Raw genomic sequence first — 12,052 nt, 5'->3', positions numbered from 1 at the left:
CACTTAATTTGACTATGCTGCTCAAATGATTGAGAATGTGAAATCTCCCTCTGTCTCTTTTCTTTCCCACGCATGCTACACCACACACAAACCCGTCACTCAATTTCTATCCTAATTCTATCCTCCTTTGGCTCATATACATTTTTCCAGAGACTTTTGTTCATCCATCAACACAGAGGTTGTTGGCACAGTGTTGTCTGCACCTTTAAGCACCACACCTTTGAGGATTTGTCCCTCTGTTTACTTTTGCTGGTGTTTGACTGCTGTTAGACAGCAGAATCCTGGTTCAAATTACACTACATGACCAAAAGTATGTGGACACCTGCTTGTTGAACATCTGATTCCAAAATCATGGGCATTAATATGGAGTTGGTCCCCCCTTTGCTGCTATAACAGCCTCCACTCTTCTGGGAAGGCTTTCCACTAGATGTTGGAACATTGCTGTGGGGACTTGCTTCCATTAAGCCACGAGCATTAGTGAGGTCGGGCACTGACTTTGGGCGATTAGGCCTGACTCGCAGTCGGAGTTCCAATTCATCCCAAAGGTGTTCGATGCGGTTGAGGTCAGGGCTCTGTGCAGGCCAGTCAAGTTCTTCCAATGACAGTGGACCGGGAAGCTAGCATACTTGTTGGAAAGCTGGCATCCTATGACGGTGTCAGGTGTAAAGTCGCTGAGCTCTTCAGTAAGGCCATTCTACTGCCAGTGTTTGTCTATGGAGATTGCATGGCTATGTCCCTGATTTTTTTCACCTGTCAGCGATAGGTGTGGCTAAAATAGCCAAATCCACTCATTTGAAGGGGTGTCCACATACCTTTGTATATATAGTGTACGTAGAGGAGGGTGCATCATGACCGTAGACGGTTGAATTTTGTCAAAGAGTGGAGGACAAAGACTGTGAGAGGGTTTAGAAGAAATATGGCATGTAGAGAGAGAGAAGTGAGCAGGAGAAAGTCAAGTTAGAGGCAATCAGAGGTTAGAGAGCGAGATGGTAACAGATGGAGCACAGCTGGCTTGTGTAAAGTCCACCGTGGCAGCTGCTAGCACAAAGTGATGACCTCAGTCTCATCCAGGAAGCAGTAGTCAATTAGATCTGACTCTGTATTATTTTCCTGTACCGTCACCTGTTTTCCCGACTCTGAGAAAAAAGCATGAGCATCTATTTGATGCTGCACTTTGTTGTGGCTGTAGACTTGTGTAACCATTTCACTTTTGTGGGAACTCAACTCGTCACAGGTGGGAGATCATTTTGACAGCGTGCAAAACTAAGATCCACCTTGGTGCAGACAAGAACAGTCAATGTTTACAGTAATCACTTTAGTGCAATTTTCACAAGTATCTGGTACATTTTAACAAATCTAAGCACAAATCGAAACAGATCATCAATGGCTCATGCTTCAAAACTATAAGCAAGTTTTCAGTTGACAGTTCAACAAACAAACTCAGTCACTTGTTCACTGCACCAAATCACTCAACTTAATTTGGTTAAATATTCAATCTAAAAGTCAAATATTCCACTTTTGAGATGATTTTTCTTGTCATTTGTTAACAATACAATTAACTCAATGGTTACTAAAATGGGAAGAGGTCTGTCCATGACAAGACGTTGCTCTACTTTTCTTTATCTCAGTCAACCAGATAGGCCCTAGTTTAATTACACCTGGACTACTGTCCCGTTTGGTCATGTGCGGCAAAGAAGGACATATAGGCAAATTGCAGTTGGTCCAAAACACAGTGGCACGTATTGCACTTAGATGTACTCGGAGGGCGAATGTCAATGACATGCATGTCAATCTCGCCTGGCTCAAAGTTGAGGAGAGATTGACATGCATCACTATTGGTTTTTGTGCGAGGGGTTGATGTGTTGAAGGTACCGAACTGTCTGTTCAAGCAGTTGGCACACAGTTTGGACACTCATCGGTATCACACAAGACATGCAAGCAGAGGTGTCGTCACAGTCCCAAGATCCAGAACAGAGGCTGGGAAACACATAGTACCCCCCAGGTAACTCAAGCTAGCAATAAAACCAGATAAAAGAACACTTACAGACATAGACATTTTATGCATTTTTTGCATTCTATTATGTATGTAATGCATGGTTGAGATACGACTGATGTGTGGTTGTCTTGCCTGACTATTTTTTATTTTTTTATTTATTTTTATTTTATCCCCTTTTCTCCCCAATTTTCGTGGTATCCAATCGCTAGTAATTACTATCTTGTCTCATCGCTACAACTCCCGTACGGGCTCGGGAGAGACGAAGGTCGAAAGCCACGCGTCCTCCGAAGCACAACCCAACCAAGCCGCACTGCTTCTTAACACAGCGCGCCTCCAACCCGGAAGCCAGCCGCACCAATGTGTCGGGGGAAACACCGTGCACCTGGCCCCCCTTGGTTAGCGCGCACTGCGCCCGGCCCGCCAGAGGAGTCGCTGGAGCGCGATGAGACAAGGATATCCCTACCGGCCAAACCCTCTCCTACCCGCACGACGCTAGGCCAATTGTGCGTCGCCCCACGGACCTCCCGGTCGCGGCCGGCTGCGACAGAGCCTGGGCGCGAACCCAGAGACTCTGGTGGCGAAGCTAGCACTGCAATGCAGTGCCCTAGACCACTGCGCCACCCGGGAGGCCCTTGCCTGACTATTTTAAGATAAATGCACTAACTGTGGGTCGTAAATATTCTGTAAAATACAATACATGATATCAATACAGGTGGAAGATGTATGATTGCCATCCCCATGAGCGTACCACCCTCTTTCTGACCATGGATCAGGCATGCAATGATTTCAATCCAGACATACGGTACCAGTCAAAAGTTTTGACACACCTACTCATTCAAGGGTTTTTCTTTATTTTTACTACTTTCTACATTGTAGAAAAACGAATCAAAATATATTTTAGATTCTTCAAAGTAGCAACCCTTTGCCTTGATGACAGCTTTATCTCAACCAGCTTCATGAGGTAGTCACCTGGAATCCATTTCAATTAACAGGTGTGCTTTGTTTACAGTTAATTTGTGGAATTTCTTTCCTTCTTAATGCGTTTCAGCCAATCAGTTGTGTTGTGACAAGGTAGGGTTGGTATAGAGAAGATATTCCTATTTGGTAAAAGACCAAGTCCATATTATGGCAAGAACAGCTCAAATAAGCAAAGAGAAACGACAGTCCATCATTACTTCAAGACATGAAGTTCAGTCATTTTGGAAAATTGAAACTGGCACTCATGAGGACTGCCACAGGAAAGGAATACCCAGAGTTACATCTGCTGCAGAGGATAAGTTCATTAGAGTTAACTGCATCTCAGATTGCAGTCCAAATAAATGCTTCACTGAGTACAAGTAACGCGGAGTACCTGGTTCAGCCCTTAGCCGTGGTATATTGGCCATATACCACAGTTCCCTGAGGTGCCTTACTGCTATTATAAACTGGTTACCAACGTAATTAGAACGTAATTAAAAATCTGTTTTGTCATACCCATATGGTCTGATATACCACAGCTGTCAGCCAATCAGCATTCAGAGCTCGAACCCCGCAGTTTATAAAATAATATATTCCACTCATAGATACATTTTAAGCTGATGCATTTCGAGCAGAGAGACCGGCGATACTGTATCAGTTGACAAGTCACATAAGAAAAGGTGATCTTGTACTATGTGGCATGGGGCAGAAATGTTTTTACAGTAGCCAACTGCTTTACAATACCCTATGTCTGATGATTTGTCCTATATGTATATAAGGAAAATGAAAATGAGACGGACATAATTCTCAACATGCCCACAACCTGCCATTGGATATACAGTTGAAGTCGGAATTTTACATACACTTAGGATGGAGTCATTACAACTTGCTTTTCAACGACTCCACAAATTTCTTGTTAACGAACTATAGTTTTGGCAAGTCGGTTAGGACATCTACTTTGTGCATGACACAAGTAATTTTTCCAACAATTGTTTACAGACAGATTATTTCACTTATAATTCACTGTATCCCAATTCCAGTGGGTCAGAAGTTTACATACACTAAGTTGACTGTGCCTTTAAACAGCTTGGAAAATTCCAGAAAATAATGTCATGGCTTTAGAAGCTTCTGATTGGCTAATCGACATCATTTGAGTCAATTGGAGGTGTACCTGTGGATGTATTCCAAGGCCTACTTTCAAACTCAGTGCCTCTTTGTTTGACATCATGGGAAAATCAAAAGAAATCAGCCAAGACCTCAGAAAAAAGATTGTAGACCTGGTTCATCCTTGGGAGCAATTTCCAAACGCCTGAAGGTACCACGTTCATCTGTACAAACAATAGTACGCAAGTATAAACACCATGGGACCACGCAGCCGTCATTCCGCTCAGAAAGGAGACGCGTTCTGTCTCCTAGAGATGAATGTACTTTGGTGCGAAAAGTGCAAATCAATCCCAGAACAACAGCAAAGGACCTTGTGAAGATGCTGGAGGAAACAGGTACAAAAGTATCTATATCCACAGTAAAATGAGTCCTATATCGACATAACCTGAAAGGCTGTTCAGCAAGGAAGAAGCCACTGCTCCAAAACCGCCATACAAAAGCCAGATTACGGTTTGCAACTGCACATGGGGACAAAGATTGTACTTTTTGGAGAAATGTCCTCTGGTCTGATGAAACAAAAATAGAACTGTTTGGCCAAAATGACCATCGTTATGTTTGGAGGAAAAAAAGGGGAGGCTTGCAAGCCGAAGAACAACATCCCAATCGTGAAGCACAGGGGTGGCAGCATCATGTTGTAGGGGTGCTTTGCTGCAGGAGGGACTGGTGCACTTCACAAAATATATGGCATCAAGAGGAAGGAACATTATGTGGATATATTGAAGCAACATCTCAAGAAATCAGTCAGGAAGTTAAAGCTTGGTCGCAAATGAGTCTTCCAAATTGACAATGACCCCAAGTATACTTCCAAAGTTGTGGCAAAAGGGCTTAAGGACCACAAAGTCAAGGTATTGGAGTGGCCATCACAAAGCCCTGACCTCAATCCTATATAAAATGTGTGGGCAGAACTGAAAAAGCGTGTGCGAGCAAGGAGGCCAACAAACCTGACTCAGTTACACCAGCTCTGTCAGGAGGAATGGGCCAAAATTCACCCAACTTATTGTGGGAAGCTTGTGGAAGGCTACCTGGAACGTTTGACCCAAGTTAAACAATTTAAAGGAAATGCTACCAAATACTAATTGAGTGTATGTAAACTTCTGACCCACTGGGAATGTGATGAAAGAAATAAAAGCTGAAAATAATCATTCTCTCTACTATTATTCTGACATTTCACATTCTTAAAATAAAGTGGTGATCCTAACTGACCTAAGACAGGGAATTTTTACTAGGATTCAATGTCAGGAATTGTGAAAAACTGAGTTTAAATGTGTTTGGCTAAGGTGTATGTAAACTTCTGACTTCAACTGTATATATATTTGTTTTAATTGCATGTCAAGTTATATTTAAATACTGTATAGAAAATTATATTTACCATCCACTATTCTTTCTATTCAGCAATTGAAAAATAAGAGTTTTGTAATGTGTATCTTGTATGTTTTGCTATTTCATTAAATGCTAGTTAAAATGACTAAATGGCGAGCCTATCATTATCTGATGTATTGGTATCTAAACAAAATGTTCTCATGGTATTTCACGAAAAACTTTGATTTGCGTGAATGACTCAAAGGTGAAAGATGTGTGAAACCCCAATTCACAATCAAGGGTTCTGAACCTAAGACTCGGGGCATTACAAGTGTTATCAGTTTAAGAGTTTTATACTTAGAGTTTTGAAAATATACCACTTACATTTGAAAAATGTGCCAAAGTGATAAAAACTGCAAGAAATCAGAGTTCAAATTGCAAATACTGTATGTAACGACCAAATCACAATGAATCAATCCCTTATTACAACCGATTGGTTTCTATTGCAAATATTGATTAAGCAGCTGGAGAACAGTTGTTCAACATTGTTGTGTAAATATTGCTGACGTTCATATACGTTGTTGGGGCAGTCCGTAGTAAAGAAAAGCTGTACGACAGGATTTACAGGTGTAGGTGTAGAACAATAGGCCACATGTATGAGGTGTTGGTTCACCCTCCTTATGCCAGGACATGATCTAATGAAGTCTGCCACTTATGTTTTTTCATCAGAAATGATTGTATATAAGAGACGGTGTGAAAAATTACTATCCTCAGAGTTTATATTCATATATTTTAGATGTGTATGAAAAAGTTTTTTTTTTTTGCAAAACGCTATATATACGTATTGTTTACCTGGAATTAAATGTTTGTATCCTGTATATTTCACTGTGATATGTGGTTGTTTCACCTTGCGATCTTAAGATTAAGGATGAAGACACTAACTGTAAGTTGCTCTGGATAAGAGCATCTGCAAAGTGACTCAAATGTCAAATGTAAATGTCCAATTTTTATATCGATGTCGCAAAAGTAGAATTTGTAAATTTCTTTATTAAAAATATAGTTATTTGTTACATTTGACTGTGTAAAACCGAGCAGTACCACTTAGTCTCATAATAGCACCGAAGGAGTGTTTGTTCGCATTATTTGCAACTTATTTTGTACATAATGTTTCTGCCACCGTCTCTTATGACCGAGAAGAGCTTCTAGATATCAGAACAGCGATTACAAACCTCGTACTGGAAGATGTTTCTTTAACGAGTCGGACACAAAGGATTTACTTCAGACACCCGACAAGGCCCAAATCCACGTGATTCGCATGAGAAAGAGACCGAGATATCGGGGACGTAGGTCGGGGTGCCTTGTAAGGATCTGACGGCGAGTTGGTAATCTGCCTCTACCATCAGTGCTATTAGCCAACGTACAATCATTGTATAACAAAATTGGCGAACTACGATCACGAATATCCTACCAATTGGACATTAACTGTAATGCCTTATGTTTCACCGAGTCATGGCTGAACGACGACATGAATAACATACAACAGCCGCCTCCGGTAAGACAAGGCGTGGAGGTCTGTGGATATTTGTGAACAACCGCTGGTGCACGAAATCTAATAAGGAAGTATCAAGGTTTTGCTCGCCTGAGGTAGAGTATCTCATGATAAGCTGTAGACCACACTATTTACCAAGAGTTTTCATCTATATTCTTCGTAGCTGTCTATTTACCACCACAAACCGATGCTGGCACTAAGTCCACACTCAATGAGCTGTTTACGGCCATAAGCAAACAGGAAACCGCTCATCCAGAGGCTGCGCTCCTAGTGATGAGCTTTGAGGACCGTGTGGTGCCAGGAAACAACCTCTTCCCTCAACGTGATCAAGACAAAGGAGATGATTGTGGACTACAGAAAAAGGAGGACCGAGCATGCCCCCATTCTTATCGATGGGGCTGTAGTGGAGCAGGTTGAGAATTTCAAGTTCCTTGGTGTCCACATGACCAACAAACTACTATGGTCCAAACACATCAAGACACTCCTGAAGATGGCACGACAAAGCCTCTTTGCCCTCAAGAGACTGAAGATTTGGCATGGGTCCTCAGATCCTCAAAAGGTTCTACAGCTGCACCATTGAGAGCATCCTGACTGGTTGCAGTATGGCAACTGCTTGGCCTCCGACCGCAAGGCACTACAGAGGGTAGTGCGAATGGCCCAATACATCACTGGGGTCAAGCTTCCTGCCATCCAGGACCTCTATACAAGGTGGTGTCAGAGGAAGGCCCTAAATATTGTCAGACTCCAGCCACCCTAGTCATAGACTGTTCTCTCTGCTACCGCACGGGAAGCGGTACTGGAGCACCAAGGCTAGGTCCAAAAGGCTTCTTAACAGCTTCTACCCCCAAGGCATAAGACTCCTGAACAGCTAATCAAATGGCTACCCAGACTATTTGCATCCCCCCCTCCCCCTTCTTTTACGCTGCTGCTACTCTTTGGTTATTAACTATGCATAGTCACTTTAACTCTACCTACATGTATATATTACCTTGACTAACCTGTCATTGACTCTGTATCGGTACCCCCTGTATATAGCCTCGCTACTGTTATTTTACTGTTGCTCTAAAGTTTAAAAAAAAGTTTTATTAATCTATTTTTTACTTAACACTTATATTTATTAAAAGTGCATTGTTGGTTAAGGGTTTGTAAGTAAGCATGTGACAAATACAATTTGAATGGATTTATTTATCTGAGAGTGAGGCGGATATATACCATTTTGCAACAAAAAAAAACATGATTGTTTGTCTTTTGAAAATTCGATATTTTAAACAAAATACATGTCTGTCATTGAACAACCCCATGCCATGATTTGATAGTGGGAAAAATGAACTGATCTCCTTCATAATTTCTTTAAACAATAAAAGCATATTTACCAACATTTTCTGAAAATGCATATTTAGTGTTTCATTTTTATTTTATTTTTTACTCATGTCCGATTGGATTATTGAGTTTCTTCCCCCCTCCCACACACACAAAAAACTTAGTCATTTCTGGGTTTAATATCAGCTTTTAAATGTTTCCCTAAATCATTGACAAAACTGTGGGAAGTTTTGTGGATTTCCTTATGTTACGGGCAGGATTCAAACCCAGGTCTCCCACAAGAGACACTGATGTCCTGACCTCTAGACCATGGGGAAATTCATTATTGTCAAAGGGGGACATAGATTTTGAAGACGCAAGACGGATTACTGTAGTTCATCACAGAACTATGAGCCTGTCTCATGTCAGTTAAACTTACACCCTTTGTAAAAGGACATGGGAATTCCAACAGTTAAACAGAGTCATAAGGATTCACAATGGCATGTCCTATTGGCTTAAATTAAATTCCCCAGCTACAAATACTATGTTATTGGAGTTCAATATCAGGTTTTACGTTTCCCTGCATTTAGTAAACAAGCATACCATTAAAACGTGGCTGGACCTGATCCATTTATCCTACTTCGTAAAACCAGCAGGGAATACTTTCCCTTTTTGTTTCATTCTCTTACATTTCAGATTTATTTAATGGCTGTTTAGGCAGTGTTTTTATTAAATCTCTGTTTATTAAATCTCTGATCATTCTAGAAGTCTCGGTTCATGTGGAGAATACATGTTCCGCCCCTAGAACTCTCAGAGCTAGAGAATGCGTTCAGTGGAGACTGCACGATTCTAATGAAATAATTGGAACCATGCATCCAGGAACTCATAGCGGAATTTGTTGGTTTGGGTTTTATGGACCACTGACCCATAGTTGGTGTTTACTAGTACGCTTCAGCTAAAAGCCCTCTCACCCCCTTGCACATCCCATTACCCATTACTGGCCTTGCCAAAACTACTTATGTGCCCCCTGCCCCTAAAAGGAGCCAAGGGAGTACCATTATGTTCCCCTGAAATTCAGCTGAATTATTACATACTCAATTTAACGTTGCTAAATACATAGCAATAAACAACCAAGCATAGTTGCTCTAACATGGGTCTGTTGGTTTCTAACTAAATCCCTTCAGGGATGTGTGTAGCTGCCGCTGTATTGTATTTAAAGGGAAGGTTAAGTGAAACCATCAGATTTAGTGAAACCATCAGTAATAAAGAGGTCGAGAGGGTAATGGGTGGACATTGCACAGGACATTTCCCTGAAGTGGGCATTGAGAGTTCTCAACAATTCTTTTCATAGCCATTACACTGGGCATACACTGGTTGACTCAACATTGTTTCCATGTCATTTCAATGAAATGTACGTTGAACCAATGTGGAACAGCCGTTGAATTGACGTCTGTGCCAAGTGGGATGTCATCTACAGTGGGGCAAAAAAGTATTTAGTCAGCCACCAATTGTGCAAGTTCTCCAACTTAAAAAGATGAGAGAGGCCTGTAATTTTCATCATATGTACACTTCAACTATGACAGACAAAATGAGAAAAAAAATCCAGAAAATCACATTGTAGGATTTTTAATGAATTTATTTGCAAATTATGGTGGAAAATAAGTATTTGGTCAATAACAAAAGTTTATCTCAATACTATGTTATATACACTTTGTTGGCAATGACAGAGGTCAAACGTTTTCTGTAATTCTTCACAAGGTTTTCACACACTGTTGCTGGTATTTTGGCCCATTCCTCCATGCAGATCTTCTCTAGAGCAGTGATGTTTTGGGGCTGTTGCTGGGCAACACAGACTTTCAACTCCCTCCAAAGATTTTCTATGGGGTTGAGATCTGGAGACTGGCTAGGCCACTTCGTTGCCCGGGCGGTGTGTTTGGGATCATTGTCATGCTGAAAGACCCAGCCACGTTTCATCTTCAATGCCCTTTCTGATGGAAGGAGGTTTTCACTCAAAATCTCACGATACATGGCCCCATTCATTCTTTCCTTTACACGGATCAGTCGTCCTGGTTCCTTTGCAGAAAAACAGCCCCAAAGCATGATGTTTCCACCCCCATGCTTCACAGTAGGTATGGTGTTCTTTGGATGCAACTCAGCATTCTTTGTCCTCCAAACACGACGAGTTGAGTTTTTACCAAAAAGTTCTATTTTGGTTTCATCTGACCATATGACATTCTCCCAATCTTCTTCTGGATCATCCAAATGCTCTCTAGCAAACTTCAGACGGGCCTGGACATGTACTGGCTTAAGCATGGGGACACTTTTGGCACTGCCGGATTTGAGTCCATGGCGGCGTAGTGTGTTACTGATGGTAGGCTTTGTTACTTTGGTCCCAGCTCTCTGCAGGTCATTCACTAGGTCCCCCCTTGTGGTTCTGGGATTTTTGCTCACCGTTCTTGTGATCATTTTGACCCCACGGGGTGAGATCTTGCGTGGAGCCCCAGATCGAGGGAGATTATCAGTGGTCTTGTATGTCTTCCATTTCCTAATAATTGCTCCCACAGTTGATTTCTTCAAACCAAGCTGCTTACCTACTGTAGATTCAGTCTTCCCAGCCTGGTGCAGGTCTACAATTTTGTTTCTGGTGTCCTTTGACAGCTCTTTGGTCTTGGCCATAGTGGAGTTTGGAGTGTGACTGTTTGAGGTTGTGGAAAGGTGTCTTTTATACTGATAACAAGTTCAAACAGGTGCCATTAATACAGGTAACGAGTAGAGGACAGAGGAGCCTCTTAAAGAAGAAGTTACAGGTCTGTGAGAGCCAGAAATCTTGCTTGTTTGTAGGTGACCAAATACTTATTTTCCACCATAATTTGCAAATAAATTCATAAAAAATCCCACAATGTGATTTTCTGGATTTTTTTTCTCATTTTGTCTGTCATAGTTGAAGTGTACCTATGATGAGAATTACAGGCCTCTCATCTTTTTAAGTGAGAGAACTTGCACAATTGGTGGCTGACTAAATACTTTTCCCCCCACTGTATGTCACAGATGTGTGTAAATCAGTAATTGTGTGTTTGGATCACACTTTATGTCCCTGATCAATCACCTCAGGTGTCCGTTGAGTGCCCTCAAAGCTCATCATTAAGCTAAGGACCCTGGGACTAAACACCTCCCTCTGCAACTTGATCCTGGACTTCCTGACGGGCCTCCCCCAGGTGGTAAGGGCAGGCAACAACACGTCTGCCACGCTGATCCTCAACACTGGGGCCCCTCGGGTGTGTACTTAGTTCCCTCCTGTACTCCCTGTTCACCCACGACTGCGTGGTCAAACACGACTCCAACACCATCATTAAGTTTGCTGATGACACAACACTGATCACCGACAACGATGAGACAGCCTATAGGGAGGAGGTCAGAGATCTGGCAGTGTTGTGCCAGGACAAAAACCTCTCCCTCACTGTGAGCAAGATAAAGGAGCTGATCGTGGACTACAGAAAAAGGCAAGCTGAACAGGCCCCCATTCACATCGACGGGGCTGTAGTGGAGCGGGTTGAGAGTTTCAAGTTCCTTGGTGTCCACATCACCAACGAACTATCATGGTGCAAACACCCCAAGACATTCGTTAAGAGAGCACGACAACACATTTCCACCCTCAGAAGACTGAAATGATTTGGCATGGGTCCCTAGATCCTCAAAAACTTATACAGCTGCACCATCGAGCATCCTGATAGTTTGCATCACTGCCTGGTATGGCAACTGCTCGGCATCTGGGTAATGCGTACACCCCA

General features: G+C 42.1%; 1 protein-coding gene across 2 annotated transcripts in view; it reads left to right on the top strand.

Annotated features, from left to right (window-relative positions):
* The window catches only part of LOC139547699 (prostacyclin receptor-like), a 66,300-nt gene that overhangs the window by 28,308 nt on the left and 25,940 nt on the right, over positions 1-12,052 (top strand). The gene's annotated exons all lie outside the window — the stretch shown is intronic.

This window comes from Salvelinus alpinus, chromosome 21 (assembly GCF_045679555.1).
Source record: "Salvelinus alpinus chromosome 21, SLU_Salpinus.1, whole genome shotgun sequence".
Classification (NCBI taxonomy): Eukaryota; Metazoa; Chordata; class Actinopteri; order Salmoniformes; family Salmonidae; genus Salvelinus; species Salvelinus alpinus.
Note: the sequence above shows the minus strand (reverse complement) of the source record. Positions and strands in the feature narration are given on the sequence as shown.